Here is a 14,874-nt window from a genome sequence, read left to right as displayed (position 1 = left end):
TTTAAAAGGAACCTCTTTATATTGGTTCCAATTAACTACAAGTAGACATTATTAGAATAGGAAGAATAATTCTAGATCCTTCCTCTGTTTTGAGCTATTTAATTCCCTTGCACCCACAAAAAGTTGCTATAGATTCCATGTTTGCTTATCATCAGCCTCGGGAATTCACAGATTTGTGCTTCTTTGGTACATTTTGATTCTTCTCCTCTGTGGTTCTCAAATAGTTCCACGTTTGGCCAAGGAGAACTTTTTTCAAGTCTGATTCTCAGCCAAGATCTTATTTCCTTAGGCTTTGCTGACAGTTTTCCTTTCTGTTATGACAATTTGGTGAAGGCTCCTCTGACACATTTCCTTTCTCAGACCTGTAGGAACAGCTTCTCTAATGAGCACTGGATTCACTTGATGGTAATGATATTCAGAGACCACAGTTATGGTTGTAAAGAGTCGCCTTTCTAGTGAATCACCCACTGACTATACTCAGTGTTAAGAAACAGAAGCATTGGTGAGTATATATAACTCCTTTTGTTGTTGCATTGTATCAAACAGGTCTCATGTAGGCCCCAAACTGGTTTTATAGCAAGGTTAGCCTATAAGTCCTCATGTTTCCGCCTTAAACTCTCAATGTGCTTGGATTATTAGGCATTGGCCACCATGGCTAGAAGAATGTGTCTGATTTTGAAAAATAAAGAAGAAGCTCATGTTTGCTTTCATGTTTCCTTTATTAGTCATGGCATGTGCCATTGTTTTACAATTATTCAGAATATTTTGAAGATTATAAAAACTCAGTATACAATTAGCAAGTGTTCAAAGATATCCGGCATTCATTTTTTTTCTCACTTCATTTTCTAGACTTCATTTTCTACAAATTAAATTTAAAAGTTTTGTGGCTTATATTTCCAATATTTTATTTTAGAAACAAGTGCAGTTGAACCCCAAGCTGGCAGCCAACATGTGTTGGCTAATCTCCAAAATATTACGTATGATTTTTCTTAAGCTTAGAATGGCTGCTGATCTGTTTGTGTAATCATATGTAGGCTTGATTTTCAGATAACCTCTATAATACCTTCATGAATATGACTTGTTTCTCCTGTAAATTTGGTTTTAATTTTTGTGATCCTAGATGCTAACAGAATAAATAATTTGCATAAAAAATTTTTGGAGTATGTTCACTTAATGACATGATTTGAAGGTATTTTAGTCATGACATTTAATCAGGAAAGAAAATGGACTGTTGGACAGGAAATGGGGTAATCTGAAAATAATTTATAATGATTGGCCAATTAATTGATCTAACCAAATAACTATGAAATATTCTGGTGAAGGAAAGTTAGACAAGGAGAGTAACATTTCTCCATAATTGACATGACTGTGGGGAAATCTTGTATCAGTGACACAGATGTGAGCTCAGACCACACTGTCAGCCTGGGATCCCTCTGCAGCCTTCTCTCCCAGCTTTAGACTTTGATTCCTTGCCTTCACTGTATCCTCCAATTTTTAGTCTTTTTTTCTTTAAGACTACTTTTTACCCTTTTGCTTGCCATTTTTCCATCCCTATTATTCCATTTAAGAAAAGAAAATGAGTGCTTTAAATTTTCAGTACTTGAGCTATATACAAACAGTAAGGCACATCAATTTCTCATCACTCACGCAGCTTGGCACACACGAAAGGCACTAAATAGTCTTCCAGGCACTCCTGCACAGTGATGGGAAGAAAATCTCTTTAGCTCTTCAAACTCTAGTTGCTGTCCTTCTGACTTAAGTGGAACAATTGTAGATATTCCATCTACCTTACATACTGGTCCATCCCATTTACATCAGAGATCTGCTGATGGAAACCTAAGACATATTGGGAAGAGCCATTGCTTCCCACTCTTCCCCAGTCTTCATGGCTTTCAATGTATCACATCTAAATTACCTAGACTGCAATTCAAGCAAGGGCTAGAGCATTTCTTTATGTTTGCAATGGTCTCTGAACCTACAGTTCATTGTTTCACAGAGAATGAAGATAACTTTTTAGCAGGAATCAAAAATGTGATTTCAACTCTCTTCAAATGATTACATGGAAATAAAGTCAACTTTATAGGAATCTGTAAGCTTTTGCATACCTCAATGCTCTCTGAATCAACAAAACACTTTTATTTGTAGATAATCACCAATATTGGATATGTTTCCAAATTAATCTTGCTTTTAATGGAATAGTTAAAAGATGTTGTTGAATATTGATGATTTACTGGTTTTTCACTGCATGCTATTATTGATATGTTGTTTATGCATGCATTTTGTTAATATTTTTATGATACATACACACACATAAGAAAAACCACTGTGCTTCTCTGTCTCTCTGTCTCTCTGTCTCTCTGTCTCTCTGTCTCCCTCTCTCCCTCTCTGCGTGTGTGTGTGTGTTCTCCAATCTTGATTATGAATGCTATAGTATTTAAGAACACCTCTGAGCTTGTTTCTGAGACTATTTCTAGAATAGATTTGGAAGTTCTACCCTGAGTGTAGATAGCATTAGCCCACTGGCTATGATCCTGAGCAAAATAAAAAGGAGAAAGTCAGCTGATCACTAGAATGTATAAATGTCTTTCTCCTGACTGGATGCTTCCTACCTCTATCACCATCACCGCTCTCAAGGAATATACACTCAAAATAAATGAACTAAATAAATCTTCCCTGAAAATGATTCTCAGAAATTAGACAATTAACTCAATTTGAGTATTATGAAGGAATTGTAAGGTAGAAAAAGACAGACAGAAATTATCTATCCCACACTGGCCCCTCACCTTCCATTTCATGTAGATTCCTGATGCCTTCCTGATGTTCCAAAGATATTCATGTTCCTTCTTCTTCTGTCTTTCTCATTGTGACCATAACTTTCACATGCCTCTTCCATCTCTGGAAACAAATAGAAATAAAAACTTTGCTATGGAATTAGACATCATTTATTATTCCAATGTTATATGCACAATATGGACAACATAGTCCTTCATGCTCTAATTTTCTTAACTTTAGAAAAATGCTGAGTTTTGTTGGAGGTGATAATGTCATGATGGAATGTTCAAAATGCCCAACATGTAGCCCAGACTCAGGAAGTCAGGTTCTGTGGCAAGTGAGTTCCAGATGTCATCATTGTGTTAGGTTGAAACCAAGATACAGAACCTTTAGAGAACAATGCATTCCTTGGAAGATCATACATGTGCAATTCTGATTCCCTATTTCTTTTTTTGCACTCAGCATGACTCTGAGCAGAAAAAGTTTTGAGAATCAATGCTATCATCTCTGCACATCATTGATTCCTGACAAAACCCATTAGTCAGTGTACTGTTCATAATTGCAAAATTGCTAAGGTAAGATAATCACTTGAAGATTACACTATAACTCTGTGTTGACTTGAAATTGTGATGAAGGCAAAAGAGAGGCCAGTGCTAATATGTAAATGACCTGTTCAAGCCACAGAATAAAAATCATTAGGGATAATATTCAGCTTACCCAAGGAATGTGACATTCAAAACTGTTATCTTGGAAAACCATTTGGACTCCAACATTCTCTTTTAAAGTATTTTACTTTTATCCACATACTGACTTTCTTAATGGAAATTGCTCACATGCAATACAATACATGGTTGACTTGTTTTATATTTGCTCAGTAGCTTTATTCCATGATTTAAGAGGACTTCTATAATGGCAAACAGTCAATCAGTATCTTAATAACAGGATGATATTAAACAATGCTGAAGGCAAAGTGTGACTGTGACATTTTAACATTGATTAGTAACATGAGTGTAATGCAGATATTTCATCTAAAAATTATATTCAGCAAATCAATTCTCTCCCTTTTTTGGACATATGCAAAAATTTCCCAGAGTAAATGCTATGGCTTTACCATTTGCTTTCCATAAGAAAAAGTGGGGTTTTTTGTTTGTTTGTTTTGTTTTTGTTTTTTAACAGAAAAGTGATAAGGAAATATTTGCATATATTTGTATGCTAAGAGAAAATTCAGATTACATTTAGTTATCGTTGGGAAAGTATCAAAATTTATATATTGTTTTCACTTGTTAAGGAATGATAGCAGCTGTTTCATTATGCATTGTAACTGCTCTGGGTTTAACTCATGTCCCTGAGAGCATATGCTCTTTAGAAACATTTTAGAAAACATTTGGATGTTGTCATCCTTATGTCTCTGGAGAGAAAGTGTGCTCTATTATTTTAATTATATTTCAACATGTGACTGTATCATTTCATTTTCTCTGAAAAGTTGTATTGATATATATATATATATATCCAAATAACAAAGGCATGTTTGCAAACTATGAATCACACTATTATGAATTAGAAGTTAATGAAATACCTGTCCATATTCTGTTCTTGTTAAAAAAAAAATGTTTCACTCTATAAATTTTTGTAATGTTTGAAATGTAATTTACACAGCTGGCATATGTTTTGATTTCTATGAATCTTTCATTTTCAGCTATATGTGAGGCAATTGAAATACGTGTAAAAGTTCATGCCCCAAACCTAGGCAAGTATGACACATGGATTTGGTCAATGGCTCTAACTGTGCAAGTCCATGAAAGAAGAGACTATCTAAATGCAAATGCTAAGAAAGCCATCTAGGTAAATGAGAAGAAACTCATGAGAAGATCAGGCTAGCTGGCAGCACACTTCAAATTGCCATTCCTGCAATGCTTAGCATCCCAGAGATCACAGGGACTCCTCTGTGGAGAAAGTACAAAGGATGAGGTTGCTAGGAAGGAGTCCTAAGCCTAGTCACCTTCATTGACTTTTTACTGTGGATTCAAAGGCAATAGTCGAAATGAGTTTAAAGTAAGACCTCATGACTTAGAGTTAGAAAATCAAATATTTGAATTGTATGGGAAGTTTTTCTATAAGAATGGATCAGTAGGCAAGGATGATATACCAGATAAGAAACAAGTCCAGTTAAAGCTATGCAAGGGCTCAGAACAAGCATCAGTTATTTCTGAGCTCTAGTGTTCATCTCTTCTCCATGACTCAGTCTGAGATTGGTTTCAAATGTATTGGAGCAGAGCTTAGAACTCCGGGGGCGGGGGGGGGAGGCAGGGCAAGGTTCAGCTGCACAGGGAGAGAAAGGAGAGAAATACTAAGGTTATGAACTACACAGCATGCATACTAGTACCTATACTCAAGAAGCAAATAACACTCATTTTATTCTCACAGATGACACTTTTAGAAGAATTCATATCAACAGCTCTGCAGAACCAGAGCTGGGCCTATTAGCTTCATGGAATCTTTGTGAATCTTGAGAATAACCAGAGATGTTCATTCTAGACCTTTAGAATAACTGAAACAATTTCACACATATGCTAACTTGTCAAGAATGTCTATGTGCAGAGTTCTTGGATAAAGTATTATCTGTTAGATCAAAACATAAGATAATTACAAACCCCCAGTTGCTTACTTTATAACCTTTATTTTTGTCTTTGTAGCTTTGAAGTAATGCATATTTTATAGATTTGGCTTTTCATAAAATACATTTCACACCTGAACTGTAACAAACTATGAACATTTGAATATCTAAAATGAATATTTAATTCCCTTTGTCTATATTCTGGCTAGTTTGAGTTATATCAGACTCCTGACATTTATATGATTTTTTTTCTTTTATTTGAGGAAGTTTATAACCTGAAGAACACTGTACAATGGGGTATAAAAATAAGATTTTAAAAAAGTTATATAATCTTTTAAAATGTTTTTATTCCCAAGCCAATGAAATTGCTTAGTGGATAAGGATGCTTGAAGTCCTGATTCAGTTCCTGGGGCCACACAGTTGAAGAAGAAAACCAATTTCTACAAGTTCTCCTGAACTCCTTATATTTCCAGGGGCACAAATGAACCTCTGTACCATAGATATAAAAAGTGTGAAATAAACAAAATGTTTTTATTTTTACTGTCAGTCAACATGTGTGCATGTTCTTTGCATATCAAATCTAGTGTTCACACTGTATTCATGAGCAGAGAGGAAATTGTGTATTTGTATCTTTGAGATACCAGCCAAAAGCAGGAAGATAATGCAAAGCTCAATGAACATAAAAATTTCAGTAATAGCATTGCGAATGCTAATTGTGGTGACTGATGTAAAATTTTGCATACTGAAAACAAGCTTGCAAACTCTCTTTTACAACTAAGTTTTTCTATCTGAATGTGTGGTAAGTTCAGCACACTCTTGGGACAATGTTCCTTCAAGTCTTCAATAACATAATCTTTTGTTCTTGTGAAGGAAGAAGTCTTATTTCATCTGAGTGCTTTATTTTATGTGCTTCTTCCTCAAAATTAAGTTTTATGTTTAAGAGGAGGTTCAGCTTTCAAGTCACTTAGTTTATATCAACCAAGGATGTTTCATTGAACCCTCTTTGAATATAAACAACAGATTTAGATTTACATTGGGGGTTAGGGGATATCATATATTTATTGTTTCCCTTGTCCAGCATTAGCTGGTTACTAAATGAAGTTTATGAATATTTATCAGAGACAATGTAGTTAAAGAGACAACATGGCTTAATTTCCAGATAGCATCTCTGATATGTTTGCAGTTTAACATGGACTAAGCCTGAGTAGTAAGAAAACAGTCTTGTCTCAGTCTGTCCTGGGTTGTTCTTTCTCTTCTGCGTAGCTTCCTGTTCTGCTTAACTGAAAATTACTTACTGTTCATTTTTCATACGGTTGTACTCTTGGTTAACGTTTATATATGTTATAAAATCTGACCTGGAGTCAAGGGTGCAGCAAATGTAACTGTTAAGTGAATATGTTAGAAATAAATACAATCCTTTGAAGTAGATGTGCTTTGAAATGATGTGGCATGTTAGAAAATATAACTCTCCAGTCAGGATCCTGGGTTGAATCACCTTTACTCCTCTGATTTTTATTTCCAGATCTTTCTGGATTGGGGTCCTTTACTTGGAGAACCTCCCCCTCCCACTTGAAGGCCTGAGAACTCTTACTTCCAGATGAATGACAAGGGAGCCTTGTCAAGGAGGCAGCATAATGGGGTCCTTGGCTATGGCCGCCCAGCCAGAGCTGCAGGAGTTAATTGTGTGAATGGTAATGAGGCAGGGAGGCAGCAGATGCTCTGATGCCTTTACAATCTAAACCGCACCAACAAATTCCTCCAACAGAAATTTAGAGGACATCTTGCCCACCCCCTCTCAGAGATGAGGATAGACACACCCTTAGCCACATGCCAACTGCCAGACCTATTGTTAAAAAAAAAAAAAAAAAAAAAAAAAAAAAAAAAAAAAAAAAAGTCCTGGTACAAGCAGAGTTGTTTGTTGTTTTCTGCAATGTTGTGATGATACTGGGATTTTTTTTTTTTTTTTTTTGACTATTCTAGAGGAGTGGAACTTTGCACCCTTTATGAGGAAACACTTGTACCCACAGTAGGTACAGGGAGAGTTTTGTTCATTATAATGTACATGTACTCTAATGAATACGAGTCAGTACCCATACTGATAAATACTTGGCTCTCGACACTGTTCATTGAGTTTCTTTATGTTACATGGACTAATGGGACCATAAGGGTTTGATCATCATCTTGAGGAAGTACTTTTGTCCTTACAGAAAAATTACAATAGCAAATTTAGGATTTACATCCAAAAAGGGGGATATACACCCGTTATTTAGTCCATCATTCAGGAAGCTGAAGTGGGATGATATGTAAATTCCCAGCCAGTGAGGTGGTCTGAAACATTAATTAATTAATTAATTAATTAATAGTTTATGATTTGTTGGTGTTCACCCCTAAGGAAAAAACAATAAAAGTGTTTGATTCTCTGGAGTAACTCAGCCAAGTTTTTTTACCCAGTCCTGTCTTAATTTTGTTTGAGTTGTTGGTTAGGAATTAATCTTTCTTTTTTTTTTGTTAAATATGTCAGACTAGAAAGCTCTGAGTCCTATATGAGATGATCATAATGAAAGAGAGCAGATCTGAAGCAATAGTCACCACTAAGTAATATGCGGTAGAGGTTTCCACTGGGTGTTCCAGCATTTTCCAGAAAGACAGTATAGGCTACAAAACTCTAGGAAACTGACCATATATTGGCTACTTTTGTTAATGAGGATGCATATAGTTGCTGTTCAGCAATGTTTTCGGGAGTGCCAGACCTCACTGTAGTATTAGAAAACAGGGCTCAAGTGAATGGTCAATGTAGTATTGTGATTTGGCCTACTTGCAAAGTCCCAGAGGGGAGGCTTCTTTATTTCTATCAAGGTTAAACAAAAGTTGTTATTGTTACAAATGACATAATTTATAGTCAACTCCAAGTCTTTATCACATTCATCTGGGACTACACTCAGGTACTGAGGACCTACATCTAAGTGTTCAGAGCATGGATTTTTGAAGGCAAAGCATGTTCTGGTATCTTGTCTGGCAGCCTATGGGGGTAGGGTGAGGGGGAAGAAAGCTTCCTGCAAGCAAGCAGTTGGAGAAGCTAAAATAAGCATTGAGCTGGGGGTGTGGTCTGCATGCATTCAGTCTAGCAGATAAATTAGCTGAGGCATCTTGACCTCAGGTTCAGAAAAGATTTGAGTAAATTTCCCATGGGGCTTCTCATCAAGAAGATTACATTCCAGCACAGCCTAAAGTGTCCTCAGCCTGAATCCAAGATGGAGAGGACACTCTCTCTACACTACATTATACAGTCACATTGTGTTTTCATTTTTGTTCAGGTATTTCAACTCTCCTAGATATAAAATCAATTAGTTTGGTTGCAGTTTTTGAGAGTAGTGTGGAATTCCTTTTATTATCATGCATTAATAATATAGGCTTTAGATGAAGTACACGCTTTATAAGCTTATATTCAATATTATCTATTCAGATGACGGCTGTGGAGGCACTGTGACACAGGGTTACTTTGTTTATAAAGAGCTAAGAGTCTATGATAAATAAAAACTGTTTTGTTTTTTTTTTCCCCAAACCATACAATATGTGCTTCTGACTGACTGAGAAGTCAGATATGGAAGCATGTGGGAACAATATGTAAATCCAAGCAGACTGTTTGCACTGGGATCTGTTTCTGCATAGTAATCATAACCCAATCCTAGCAGAGATGATCTGAATTTAAAACACTGTGGTACAACAAAACAGAAAGAACAACAGAAAATAGTGTAGGCTGACTGTGAAGTGCTCAAACACATTGACTGTTTTTAAAAATTAGAGATGATTTTATAAACTTAATGCTACACAGAAAAAAATTTTTAATTATAATAGTGTGCTTTGTCAATGGCTCTGAGAGAAAATCATTTTGAGATTGGTCTTACTTTTTTTTTTTTAACTAAAAGAGTACATTAAAACAGAAATGGCAGCCATTTTGTAAAGAAAAATTAGTATTGAGAGTTGAGGGATTTAAATACTATTCTATAATTTCATTAAATACACATTAGAAACCCAAAAATTGTAGGTTCAAAGTGTTTCTTACAATTTTAAAAAGGCTTCTTTGTAATTATGTTTTGGGTGCTGATTCCGAAGCTTCTGGGTGAGCATCGGAGACCACATTTGCTTGCCTTAAAGCTTTGCATAGCCTTTCTTACAAATGTTACTGTCTTCATTTAGTAGAGTTTCTAGAAAAGTCTGTTACTATATGATATACCTTTAGAAAGGAAAGCGCTTGAGATGTTCATGAGTTCTCTTCCTGTCTTCCTCCTGAGTTTGGGATGTCATGCTTTGTTCAAAAACAAAGAGAAGAACGTATCACTGTAAAGACCAGTGATGGAATGTTGAGGCAACATCAAAGAGTTGGGAGGTGGGAAGTGGTTCTCTTTGATCTCTTGTTCCTATCAGGGCACTGGACTTTGTTACCCCTGTGTCAATCCTCAGACTCTGCTTTGGAATGCTTCTCATTACAACATAAACAAGTACCCTTTTCTTAGTCTCCCAGGGACTTTTCTCTTATATCTAGTCAGTTAAAGACAACTCAGAGGTAATTCCTCCTAGGTGACCTAGAGTTTGTGTAGGAAGTCATCATACCCCAGGCAACTGAGATACTTAGAGCTGATTAAATCCATGAATGTTGTCTTTTGACTTCATTGTGCCAAGGAATGCTTCAATCAATCTTTCAGCATCAGCATCCATCATGTTCAAAGGTACTGTCCTAGTACCCTGTGTCAATGAATCTCTGGTTGCTGATTTTGTTGTATGTGTTTCAATTTTTTCCCATAAGAAAATTTTCCTTGTGGTAAATACATGGCTCAGTTGGGAAAATAGTTACTTTTAAATTTAAGGACCTGAACATGGATTCCCAGAACCCATATGCAAAGTTAAAGCTTAATCTTAGTGATTGGTACTTAGGGAAAATTGGCTTTCTGAAGTTTGTTGATTGGTTATCCACTTCAGCCTATCAGTGAATGCCAGGTTCAGCAGCAGACTTTGTCTCAAAAGAATGCGATCTACTATCTGTTTTGTTACTCTACATTAATCAGAGTGAAGTTCTGTTTCCTATAACTATACAGCTGTCTTGATGTATATGATGCCCTGATGTTCAGATGATGAAGAAGAAACATATAATAGGATAACCCAGCATCTTCACATCACCAGCAGAAAGAGAGATGACCTTCAGTTTATGATGGGATCACTGTTGCCTGGTTATGCAACACTGGAGGTGTTTTAGCTTTTGCTTTTGTATCATGAGATAGGAAATAAAAAGGTCACTCTCAAAAGCTTTTGCCCATATTCTATTATTACTTATATCTTAACCTGTTTTAGTGATGATAAACATTTCATTACATATTACTATAGAGAAAAATATTATATGAATAATATAATATATGATATATATATATATATATTCCACTTGAATGCAGTGGTTTTCTATAATTGTGACTTATTTTACATCCTGAAAATTAAATTTCATTAGTAGATCAGATACTGCTATTTTAGGTGATTATTTTTTTCATATTTGCTAAACAAACCATTTTTAACTTTTAAAATGTACAGTTGTTAAAATAGTTTACTTCATCTGAACGGTTATTTTTTAAGATGCTTTATGGCCTAACTGAGAATCTGCTTGAGCTTAAAGTACTCTGGATAGAAAACATCTGGTATAATTGGCCAATTTATCATAATTAAATTTACCCATATATAAAGAAAATGAACTCGGTGACAATAAGAGAGGTATAATGTACACATCAATGGTAGACTATTATGTGCCTTACAAGAAACAGTCATTATTTCAATAAAGCTTCAGATCCTCTTCTCATCCTTTTTCCCTTTGACATATTACATACATATAAATGTACAACACCTACACTGTGTTTGTACACAGTGGGACTATGTTCTGTCCTTAGGTGATTGTGTATTTACACAATGTAAGGTCACTGTAATTTCACTAGGCTATAGTCTTAGGACACCACTACAATAAATGTCCACCTCTGTTGAATAGAGCAGCCCCACTTGTGTTTAGGAGTAGAGTCCAAGTACATCTGATGCTTGTTCATACACAGCATTGCTCTCCCTTGTGAATAGCAAAGGGCTAACCATCTGTATTTCCAGAAATCAGCTTTATAGCTAAGGATCTGCTCCATTTACAATCCATTAATCATTTGTTTCCTTGACTTTATGAAATCTTAATTATTCTTAATAGAAGCTGTTTTTGAAAAGATATCAACTCTATGTTTCTCATGAAAAATTAAATTCCTATAATTTGATAATCCTGTTTTAAACTATATTATTTCTAGATTAAATTTCTTTAAAGAAACCTAAGTAGTTGTTGATAACCAGGAAGTAAGTAATTTTGTACAAATATTAAGAAAATAAGCAACTAGATTCTGGTATTGCCAACAATATAATTATATTCAATAATAGTGATTTCTATTACATTATTCATATTAATATTCAATAATACATATTAAGCTCAATATTATATTAAGTATCTCTCTTCCAGATGGTTTATTCTAATTTAAAGCCACATGAAAAAAATAATTGCTTTGATTTTCACTTAAGATGATGTGCTCAGTTCTCCTTTGTAATCTTTAAACTTTGTCCTGAGAATAGTCAGTAGTCTATGAGGAGTGGAATGCCCAAAGCTGGGATACTCAAATGCCTTGCCAAATAAGACATGTAGTAAAGTGCAACCAGAAGGGGTATTTATAAAGTGGATTTTAAAGACAAGCACAGACAATACACTTTCTCCATGCTTCCACATATTCACTTAGTCCTGAGCAAGAAGTGGTTAGGTATAAAAGAAAGCAACTGAAGATTTAATTTTGGATCCAATGAAAGAATGTCAAAGGATGAAGATAGGTTGTCAATGAATAAAAACAACAGCATAAGAAACTTTATAATGTACATGTCCCTGTCAGATACAATGCATAACATTGTATGCATATGTGTATATGTATATGTGTATGTATGTGTATGTGAATGTATATGGGGAATGTATATGGGGTATGTATATGGGGTATGTATATGGGGTATGTATATGGGGTATGTATATGGGATAGGTATATGTATGTACACATATACATATAGGTAATAACACTGGAAATGTTCTCCTTTCAGAAATTGCTGTCAAAAAAGAGCTACAACCCTTTTTCTGAAAAATGTTTTCCTGTAAGTAAAAATCATATGCCCTTAATGGATAAACAGAGTGATATCTAGCATAAGAGATTGAATCCAAAGGGAAGCTTAATTTCTCTCCTCACTATGAAACTAATCAGAGAAATTTTTCTTATATCAATTCTACTTAATGCTCTTAAATTAATAATGTCTAAGCTCAGGCCCTTTTTACAGCATCATCTCCATGTGCTGATTTTCTCTACACTCCCTAGAAGAGTGTTCTTCCAGCCATAGAATTAATTACCGTCCTGTTCGAACGCCTATCACTGCTGACAATACATGACTCTGTAAAAACATATCTCTGACATCAACGTACATGGGAACCACTAAAAGACTTTAGTGAGTTGCACAGTGCATTTAAGTAGGATTAGTTACTCTCTGAGATTCTGCATTTTCCACAAGGCTCCATACGCAACCCTGGCTCTGTAGACTGTCATCATTGACTGATGATGAATTTTGCTTTAAGAATGGAGACTCACTTCACTCCAACTCTTCTCAGTTGCAACTATAGCAATTATGTCTGCCGAGATTATTGCTTTAGGCAATGCTTTCGAAGGAATGGATTTAAGAAGCCAAGCATGATGGTACACATGTTTAATGCCAGCACTAGAAAGGCAAAATCAGGTGGCCTTCTGTGAGTTTGAGGCCTTGGTGATCTACACAGCAAGAGTCAGGGTTACATAGAGAAACCATGTCTCAAAAACCAGAAAAACAAACTATAACAGGAACAGATTTAGGGTTTAATCCTAATGTCAACCTTTCTGAATCTTGTTGACTTGTGTCCTAGACAGACCCAGTCACAGATTTTGACTAGAATTCTAGGGCTCACTTTCCGTTCTCCAGGTTTCTGGGTGTGCCTGTGTTAATCTCCTCATTTCAATTCCAATTTCAGAACCTGCCTGTTTTGGAAGACCTGGAGTCATAAAATGAAAAACAACCTAGATGTCCCTCATTTGGACACAGAAGATCATCTTTTGCCAAACTTTAAGTTACCTGCTGGAACTTGGCGTGGTCCTCTTGGCAGGACATCCCAAATACTGACTGCCCATGCAGACACAATTAACCCTCCACCTGTCTCTCCAGTCAGTAGATTCCAACTCTTTCTGGCTCTTGGCTCCTGCTGCCTCCTAAACAGCCATGCCTCCAGGTGTGTGGCTTTCCTGTAGTCTTTAGCCCTTTTTGTTTTGGTCAGAATTTATCAGTTTCTTCTGACTTCACAGATTGAAATTTTGGGTAGAGTCTTATTTGCTGTCTCTTAACTTAGATTAATGAATGTGTGCCAATGGGAAGAGAGTACTGTTTACTCAGTCTTTACTATTACATTATTGACTTGATTCGTATAGGAAGCCCAGGGAGAACAACAGAGAGATGCTACATGGTTGGGAAAAGGCACGATAATACATATTTAAATAAAAATTTTAATTAACAGATTTTATCTTTCCTTGACAAAACATTATATAAAATTATGATTATTTACACCTTTTAGATCAACGGAGAATATGCATATACCAGATATATATCTGATCAAATATAAAGATTACTAAGCATCCAGATTTCTCTTAATTGTAGTATTAGGTGTATTTGTATGGTGTAGGACCTAGAGATCTACTTGGTATGCTTAGTAAATCTTAAGACATTTCCTTCAGTGAAAACACAGATTTTCAAGATCCTCATAGTTTCATATGGCTAGTTTTGTCTATTATGCTTTATAATTTGCCCTTTTTTTTTTTTTTTTTTTTTTTTTTTTTTTTTCCAACTGGAGAGAGATTCAGCCTCCTGGCTTAAACTACCTAAAAAGAACAAAGGGTTGTAGATATAACACACATTTCTTTTTCCTTCAACAAATGTTAAGCAGAAAACAGATGCAGAAAGGCCTAGAGAATACTTCTCTCATGTGTTTCCTCTGGCCTGGCCTTTGTGCATTTACCAATGATTAAGATACTTGTAAGAATATTTTGTAGAGAGTTATTAGCACAACTACCTGGAAAAGATTATGTGAATCCATTGTAGTTAGGTAAATTCCTCAGAATTCGATAGCTTTCAGATGGTGGCACCTGTAATCGCTCATTGGCTGGCCTCATTCACCAACCTCTTTCTTTTAATCAGCTCTGGAGTACTGTGTTTCTTTAATTTCATTAATTTCACTAATCTTTGTCTGATAAAGCTTTTTTCTTCCTTTTCTAATTTCCCAGGATAGGTTGTAGAGTAATTATTGTGGCTTATTTTGCCCATATGGTGTCAAGGAGAGCCATTTCCTAACGAATATCAGGGGAGATTGAAATGTTAGCTTA

The sequence above is a fragment of the Arvicanthis niloticus genome, chromosome 4 (assembly GCF_011762505.2).
Source record: "Arvicanthis niloticus isolate mArvNil1 chromosome 4, mArvNil1.pat.X, whole genome shotgun sequence".
Classification (NCBI taxonomy): Eukaryota; Metazoa; Chordata; class Mammalia; order Rodentia; family Muridae; genus Arvicanthis; species Arvicanthis niloticus.
This window is presented reverse-complemented; position numbering follows the sequence as displayed.